Genomic DNA, 9,373 nt, shown 5'->3' with positions numbered 1-9,373 from the left:
ATCAGCATTAGAATGATTTCTGAAGGATCATGTGACACTGAAGACTGGAGTAATGATGCTGAAAATTCAGGAATAAATAACATTTGAGAATATTAAAATAGAAAACAGTTATTTGTTTGCAGAGGCGGACAAAGTACACAACTCCATTACTTGAGTGAAAGTACAGATACTGCTGGTCAAATATCACTCAATTACAAGTAAAAGTTGTAAAGACAGATTTTTACTTAAGTAAAAGTACAGGAGTACTTGCTTTTAAAATTACTTAAGTACCAAAAGTAAATTTCCTTTTTTATGTCAATGCACTGTTTTATTGTTGTACGCAATACTTGCAATACTTCTGATGCAACTTAGAATACATTACACCTACTAGCTTGTAGTATCTTTGGAATAAAGAGCTTTAGAATGTTAAAAACCTATGGGGGAAAAAAATTGACACCCCTACCCACCCCCACAAAAGCAGAGTTTTAGAGAAGAAAAAAATCACCCACTGACTTTCAAAGCTGCTACATAGTAACAACTTTCTACTTCGAGGACCTTGATAGAAATGTAGTGGAGTGAAAAGTACAATATTTGTCTTTCAAATGTAGTGAAGTTGAAGTCATAAGTTCCCAGAAAAAAATAATACTCAAGTAAAGTACAGATACTCAAAAAGTGTACTTAAGTACAATACTCAAGTAAATGTACTTAGTTACTGTCCGCCTCTGGCCAGAGGAGAACTGGTTTCCTGACTGAGTTTTGATGGAGTTGGGTTCCTAGCCACTTTTGCCTTTTGGCTTGCTTAGTTGGGGACATCTACATTTACATTTAGTCATTTAGCAAACACTTTTATCCAAAGCGACTTACAAATGAGGACAATAAAAGCAGTCAAAACTAACAAAAGAGCAACAATATAAGTGCAAATGACAAGTCTCGGTTAGCCTAACGCAGTACACGTAGCAAGGTGTGTGTATATATATATATATATATACACTGTATATATATTATACACACACATATACACACACACACAAAAACACACACAAAGAAGTTTCAAGGAAGTTCATAGCGGGCAATTGGAATACATTGAGTTAGAGAAACAGAACTGCATTTTTTTTGGTAATTAATAGACAATAAATGAATTTATTTACAATATTTATAAAATACATCAACATGTATATGTAGTTATATCATTGATGTTTTTAAAAGATCTGCCAATGTGGTCAACTATCGTTACCTGCCTTGTTAACATATTCTAAACCTTGGTTAAAGGTAAACAAAAATGAGTGTAATTTTAAAATTTTAAAAACGCTACGGAAAAAAACTGTTAATAGGTTAACAGTAAGTAATACATTGAGTTAGAGAAACAGAACTGCATTTTTTTTGGTAATTAATAGACAATAAATGAATTTATTTACAATATTTATAAAATACATCAACATGTATATGTAGTTATATCATTGATGTTTTTAAAAGATCTGCCAAAGTGGTCAACTATCGTTACCTGCCTTGTTAACATATTCTAAACCTTGGTTAAAGACCGTAAACAAAAATTAGTGTAATTTTAAAATTTTAAAAACGCTACGGAAAAAAAACTGTTAATAGGTTAACAGTAAGTTCCCGTACTATATACAGGGAAAACTGTAAAAGAGCTAACCAGACATTTCATGTAATTTTATCATGCAGCCTTACAGATCCAAAAGAGTGTGCTGTTGGTCAATGTTCCTATCCCTCAGGTCTACTTAGACCGGCCCAACCGCTTTCAAAGGGTAATGCTGAAGATAGTCAGGGTCTTACTGCACAATCAAAAGAAAGTCATGGAAACATACGCAGTGCTGGATGATGGTTCAGAGTGTGGCATTTTCCTGTCACAGGCTGTAGATGAGTTGAATGTCCCTACTGAACCTGAAACACTCAGGCCCTGTCCCAAATGGCACCCTAAACCCCTCGCGGTCTTCCTCTGAGTCCGCACTTCCGTGACGTAATGACGCTTTGACTGTCGGGTAGAAGTCTGCTGCGGAGCTCGCCCCAGTGCGGGCTCGGCAGAAGTGCTGATCGAGGGCGCATAACGGCCGCAAAGGGGGCTCGCGAGCACACTTCTGAATGCTAAAATGACAATTGGGGCACCCTACGGTCTCGTGGACTTAATGGACACGCGCACGCGGCGGCCATTGTAAGACCGCAAGTGTACATGAAGTGTTCCATTTGGGACAGGGCCTTCACTCTACGCACGGTCCATCAGGATGTAGTTAATCTGCATGGAGCCACTGTTTCCCTTCACGTGTGACCTTTACACAGACCATGCAGGAAATACCTTATTCATCATGCTTTCACCGCAGATAACCTGAGACTTTCCGAAGATTCTTACCCTGTGTCTGCTCTTCAGCACAAGTATGAGCATATTAGGTCCTTGCCATTACCCTTGATAGACCGAGCCCAACCTCTATTGCTCATCGAGTCTGACATGCCTCACCTGCTTACTCCTGTTCAGCCAGTGTGCATGGGACCTGCAAATGGACCGATTGCCATCTGTACAAGACTTTGATGGACCCTCCAAGGTTCCATTCGGCTCAGTCAAACCACCCTTTCCACCCCACGGTGTTTCCACATAACCACAACCACAACGAATACTGAGTTATTCAAGAATGTTGAACGCCTCTGGCAAATTGATACTCTGCCATATATAAACGAGAGGAAGGCCACTCGTTCCAAACAAGACCAGTATGCCCTTACTCTCTTCCAGACACATATCACAAGGGTAGAAGTCAGTGGAGTTATGTGATACGCCACTCCCTTGCTCAGACGGCCCAATGCTAAACTTCTTAAAGCCCCAAAAGAAGCAGTAATGGCGAACCTTCGAAGCACCAAGTGTAAACTTGCTAAAGACCCTAGGCGAGCTGAGGCTTACTGTTCTGGATTGTACCTGTTTGCTGTTGTTTGACCCTGCCTGTTTTGACCACTCTTTGGAATAGAAGCTCGCATTTGGATCCACTACTGTGTTGTCACGCCTCCTCACTTTACAGAATACTGAGCCACACCCAGATCCAGTGGTTTATTTTAACGACCAGCAAAAATATGAATCCAGCAGCACAAATTATGTGTCTCCGTCAAGGAGATCGGCCCATTGAGGACTGCGTAATGGACTTTGTTGAGCTGGCTCATTTGACCAACATGGACGAGGTATGCCTCATGATCTTTTTTTGAGGAGGGCTGTCTGAGCCACCTAGTTTGATCATGCCATTGCACGAACCTCACTGGACTTTTAAATTTTACATTGATCTAGCCTTGCAATTAAGTGGTTCTCAATTTACTGTGGGAGTCATGGAGGAGGAACGCAATGTTCCCACAGTGTCCACCACTCCAGAATCCCATCACACCACACCCAGCCCAGAGTCTCTTCCCAAGATGGCTGCCAGTCCAGAAATTGTTCACAAAATGGCTGCAGCCCAGAGACTGTTCACAAGATGGCTGCCAGCCCAGAGACTTGTCATAAAATGGCGGCCAACACAGAGAGTTTTTGCAAAATGGCCACCAGCCCAGAGACTTTACACAAAATGGTCACCATTCCAGAGTTTCGTCCCGTCAGGGTTCCAGACCAGTTCCAGCTCTGTTCCAGAGCCTGCTCATGTCAAGCCTGCCCAGCCAGAGCCTGCTTACATCAGGGCCATCACTCAAGAGTCCCCGGCCAAGATGGCCACCACGCCTGAACCTCATCATGTCATGGCGGCCACGCCAGAGCCTCCAGCCGTCAGGGATGTCAGGCCACAGTCTTCAACTCCTCTCCAGGCTTTCCAAAGATGTTTGAGGCTGGCTTCAAGTGTGGCGGACCCACCGCTGATGTCGGTGCGAGCTGCTGGTATTCTGCTGACCTCAACACTCTCGTCTCTTCCCAAGATGGCTGCCAGTCCAAAAATTATTCACAAAATGGCTGCAGACCAGAGACTGTTCACAAGATGGCTGCCATCCCAGAGACTTGTCATAAAATGGCTGCCAACACAGAGAGTTTTTGCAAAATGGCCACCAGCCCAGAGACTTTACACAAAATGGTCACCATTCCAGAGTTTCGTCCCGTCAGGGTTCCAGACCAGTTCCAGCTCTGTTCCAGAGCCTGCTCATGTCAAGCCTGCCCAGCCAGAGCCTGCTCACATCAGGGCCATCACTCAAGAGTCCCCGGCCAAGATGGCCACCACGCCTAAACCTCATCATGTCATGGCTGCCACGCCAGAGCCTCCAGCCGTCAGGGATGTCAGGCCACAGTCTTCAGCTCCTCTCCAGGCTTTCTCACGACGCACTCAAGCCTGTCGGTCGCGGCGCTCTCTAGTTTACTGGTCACAGGGCCGCATGTCTCGGAAATAGATGCTGTGCTCTCTGTCCTGCCTGTGATGGCTACATCCAGTCTATGCATTTGGGCTGCACACACCGCCATAGCTTCCCCAAAGGTGGCAGCTTCTGCTGCAGAACCTCCCGAGGCGGTGGCGCCCACTCTAGTCCCCGAGCCTGCTCCAGTCCCTGAGTCTGCTCACGAGCCCACTCTAGTCCCTGAGCCCGCTCCAGTCCTTGATCCCTTTCCCAAGCCTGTTACAGTCCATGAGACAGCAGCAGCTCTCTTCCCCGAACTCTCTGTGTTCCCTGTTGCCCCTGTGCTGACCGCGAACACTATATCTGAAGCTCATGTTGCTACTGCTCCTCTAAAGGTGGCAACTTTCGCTGCAGAACCTCCAGAGGTGGCAGCACACACTACAGAACTTCCAGAGTCGGCAGCATCCACCTCATCTCCTCTCGGGGCACTGCCGCCCAATTATGAACTCTCTGCCTGTCCCCTGCAAACATGCTCCTGCGAGGCCCATGCTGGCTTTTTGCGGGCACAGTGGGCTAGGGCCAGCCCACACCAAAAGCTAAACAGGCCCAGTGCGGGCTTGCCCAGGCGAGGCCCACAGCTTTGGGCTCACCGTGGGCTCTCTGTGAGCAGGCCACACTATCGGACTGCCCAGATTAATCCCATGATGGCCCAGTGTGGGCCAGTCAGTTCGGGCCCAGAGCAACTTTTGTATCCTTTGGGCCCATGCAGGTTTTGTGTAGGCAGCCCTGTAATGCATCTAGGAGAATACAAACAACATTGACTTGCCATTCTTTAGCCACTCAATTGAACTGGAATGGCTCAAACCAAAAGAGACCTTTTCAGAACCTGTTGTTTCATATAGGCCAGGGATCCTCAAATCTGGCTCACAAGATCCACTTTCCTGCAGAGTTTAGTTCTAACCTGAATCAAACACACCTGAGCATGTCTTCAGGATCATTAGAAAACCACAGGTGGGTGAGTTTGATCAAAGTTGGAGCTAAACTCTGCAGGAAAGTGGGTCTCACGAGTCATATATGAGGTGTAACAGACATGAGCCTGTTAATAAGAATTTTGTGGGCAGTTTTCTTCCTTACCACTAGGGGTGCTAGGGTGTTTTAGGTTTCCTTAAGTAAAGTCATGTGGTAGAGGGAGTTAGCAATAGCAAGCAGCAGTAGCCAACATGGCTCACCTGCTGAACACATTGTGCTGTGTCCTGGTTGGAAAATGGGTCATTTCAAGCCCAGTTTAAAGTAAGGAGTTGATTTTTTTTGCAGAGATGTTTAATGTATGTATGGCCTATGTTTAGATTGATGCTAAAAGTTTCAGACAGTGTATTTGTATGCATTTTAGAAGGACTCTTTATTGGTCATTCACCACATCATGGTCCAGTTTGAATATGGATTTAAAGTTATTTTCGACGTGGGACCATAGTCTGGACTATTTTTGACTGTTCCTTGTTAGGAAGAGCCTGGTGCTTAAGAGGTGTGGCGTGTTTTCACTACAAGAGTTTGGATTATTAATTTGCTATCAGCCAACTTCAGCTATGGACGTTGTTTGGACATTGATGTACTACAGATAAGCACACATCAACTTTCACATGACAAAGTCCTACAAACTTACATTGCTTCGTTTGCGTTCTTTCTTTTTGTTTGTTTTTGTTTTTTTGTACTTTTGTGTATTTACATTTTTGGCTATATGTAGCTGTATTGACCTGAACTTAATGTTTTCTATTTTGTATTTAATAAATCCATTGATTTGAAATCCATTTGACAACTGTACATTTTTGACAATACAGACATTAGTTATGTGGTAACTGCATCAATTTCAGATGTATAATAACTGTTTTTTCCAAAGACTTAAGTTATAGTAACTGGAAAGTATTTATAGTGAAACAGATGTATTGTTATAGATTAATATCCATTGATTTGAAATCCCTTTGACAACTGTACATTTTTGACAATACAGACATTAGTTATGTGGTAACTGCATCAATTTCAGATGTATAATAACTGTTTTTTCCAAAGACTTAAGTTATAGTAACTGGAAAGTATTTATAGTGAAACAGATGTATTGTTGTAGATTAATAGTGTGGGCCCTGTGTGGGCATAGTGAGGGCTTCCTGGGGGCTAAGTGAGGGCTGCCCGTGCAGGGCCAGTGCGAAGGGGCCAAAGTTTTGCCAATGAGCAAATTCTCAGGGGCCCTGCGCTGGCAGCCCGCTGGGGGCCCTTAGGCTTGCCCTAAGTGGGCCCGTAAAGGGCCACTGCAGGCTTGTTTGCAGGGTCCTGTTATGGCTAAGAAAGCCGTTTACGAACTCTCAGTTTTCCTGTCACAGCCAAGGAGGCTGTCTCTGAGCCCTCAGTCTGTCCAGTCATGACCAAAGGGGCTGGTCCTGAATAGGGGTGTGCCGATCCGATACTCAGTATCGGTATCGCTCTGATACTGCCATTTTCTGCAGGATTCGGTTTCGGTCAGACGAGACCGATATATATATACCAAATCCGATATTCTGCGTATACTATTCTGTGTTATTTTTAAGCCCCATGAAAGGCACAAAAACATTATAAAGCACCATATTGTTTTTGTGCACTATATTTCATGTGTTCTGAGACCGCTCCATAGTTTAATATGAGGTACAGATAAATATTTAAGTCGTTAAATTCAAGTTCACGTAAACTCTTCTCTCCGCTGCGACTGTCTGTCATCCTCCATTCAGCATTCAAACTGCGCGTTGCATTCGGTTACAACAGTCAAGACGATGGAACTCTCTCTAAGATGATACAATGTTCCTATTATTATACTTGATCTGTAGATAAAGATCAATGGTTTTGCATAAAAGGACTTTATCTTGCTGGAATTTAGTACTGTTTCTAAAGCATGTGTAAACTCTTCTCTCCGCTGCAGCTGTCTGTCATCCTCCATTCAGCATTCAAACTGCGCGTTGCATTCGGTTACAACAGTCAAGACAATGGAACTCTCTCTAAGATGATACAATGTTCCTATTATTATACTTGATCTGTAGATAAAGATCAATGGTTTTGCATAAAAGGACTTTATCTTGCTGGAATTTAGTACTGTTTCTAAAGCATGTTACTTTCTACCGGGTGTCTGTTAGAGATCACTAAACTGGAGTAGAGAGCACTATGAATTGTTCTTCATGCACACAGTAACTGAAATTTAAAACTGCTAAAAGAAAAGGCTCAATAAACTATTGCACAGATATAATACACTACGCATCAAAATCCTTTTCCCTTTGTGCTTTGAACTTTTCTATGCCCAGCGCTGTGCGCTGCGAATCCGTGTTGCTTCAAGTGCATCATTCTAAGCACGGGATGTGCATAAGCACTTTGTGCAGCTCCGTATAGGAGCCTTTCATGTTATAATACTTTTGCGCATTGAAAGATTATTAATAGCCTTTCTTGTTGTCTTATCTACCATATGTTGCTGCCTCATTACTGTGCTATACATTTAACAGAAATATTTTTTACTTCACCAGATTTAGCCCTACACTTATTCACTTTTATTTGTTCCCCACTAAATGTTTTTTTTTTCACTAAATGTTTAGATTTTATAAAATTGTGCACTCATCATTTTTCTAGAGTAACTTTTGCTACTGAATTATCCACTATCCACTATCCACTAGTTTATAGTTGTATTTTTGTCATAGATTATGATTATATGTTTATTCACTTGTTGTTTTTCTTTACAATGAAGATCCACTAACCTAGTTTATAATAGTATTTTTCTCATAGATTATGATTATATATTTTTTTATTTGTTATTTTTCTTTATAATGAAGTTGTCTATATTTAGTAGATTGTGTGTAATACACAAAAGAGTGATGATGAGGTCAACACCCACTGAGGTATAGAAAAAAAAAACTGTGCTGGTATCAGGTCGGTATCGGTATTGTCCGATACTCAGAATTTCTGGTATCAGATCGGGATCGGTTCTGAAAAAGTGGTATCGAGCCAGCCCTAGTCCTGGACTCTGTGTTTGTCCTGCATCGACCAAGGAGGTCGATTCTGAACTCTGTCTGTCCTGTGATGGTCAAGAAGGCCGTTTTATGAACTCTCTGACTGTTCTCTGACTCCGTTCCATCTGCTCCACCGTGGGGATCTTCAGGCCCATCTGCTTTGCTGTGGTGGTCATTTGCTCCGCCGTGGGGATCTTCAGTCCCGTCTGCTCAGCTGTGATGGTCATATGCTCCGCCGTGGGTACCTTCAGTCCCGTCTGCTCAGCTGTGGTGATCATCTGCTCTGCCGTGGGGGTCTTCGACCCAGTCTGCTCTGCTGTGGTGGTCGTCAGCTCCGCCGTGGGGATCTTCGGTCCCGTCTGCTCTGCTGCGGTGGTCTTCAGCTCCGCCTGCTCCGCTCTGGTGGTCATTAGCTCTGCCCTGATAGTCTTCAGCTCTGCCTGCTCCATCCTGGCTCCCTGCTCCGCCCTGGCACCCTGCTCTGCTGGCACTGCCCTGGCACCCTGCTCCGCCGGCTCCACCTTGGCACCCTGCTCCGCCTTGGTACCCTGCTCAACCGGCTCTGCCTCAGTCCCCTGTTCCTCCATTTCCTCATGGACCTGGCCCTCCATCCCTCCCCCTGTTCTACCTCCGCTCCACCTCCCTCCTGGAATCTGGTCTGTTCCTGTTAATGAGCGTCTGGAAGTCACGATCGCTAGCTGGAGTACCCATGAGCTCCACTAGAGGACACTCTATCCCATGCCCTTGTCACTAACCCCTGACTCTTGCCACTCTACCCTGGACTACATTTCCCATAACCCCTGCCTGGGAACTCATTATCAGACTCCACCTGTTACCAATCAAGAGGACTATAAAAGATGCACACACACTCACTCACATTGCTCAGTACTGATAGCCTGTAACGTCTTTGTGTTTTCCGTGTTTCTTAGTTCCTTGTTGTCTTGCCTTGCCTTGCCTTGCCTTATCTTTTGACCTTGGACTGTTTACCCTGGATCAGGCTGGATTGGTAATCGGGCATACCGGGCATTTTTCCGGTGGGCCGATGCACTTAAGTGGCCGACAGAAGGTTTTTTTTTTTTTTTTTG

At 44.3% G+C, this 9,373-nt stretch overlaps 1 long non-coding RNA gene across 1 annotated transcript; it reads left to right on the top strand.

Moving 5' to 3' along the window:
- Positions 1-449: 449 nt before the first annotated feature.
- LOC107687109 (uncharacterized) lies at positions 450-5,607 on the top strand. Its single transcript, XR_001634096.1, has 3 exons — positions 450-461; positions 3,487-3,489; positions 5,462-5,607. It is a non-coding gene; the product is annotated as an uncharacterized LOC107687109 (long non-coding RNA).
- Positions 5,608-9,373: the final 3,766 nt, after the last annotated feature.

This window comes from Sinocyclocheilus anshuiensis, unplaced genomic scaffold (genome assembly GCF_001515605.1).
Source record: "Sinocyclocheilus anshuiensis isolate Anshui unplaced genomic scaffold, SAMN03320099.WGS_v1.1 scaffold3186, whole genome shotgun sequence".
Classification (NCBI taxonomy): Eukaryota; Metazoa; Chordata; class Actinopteri; order Cypriniformes; family Cyprinidae; genus Sinocyclocheilus; species Sinocyclocheilus anshuiensis.
The sequence above is the reverse complement of the archived record's forward strand: the minus strand, read 5'-3'. Positions and strand labels throughout refer to the sequence as shown.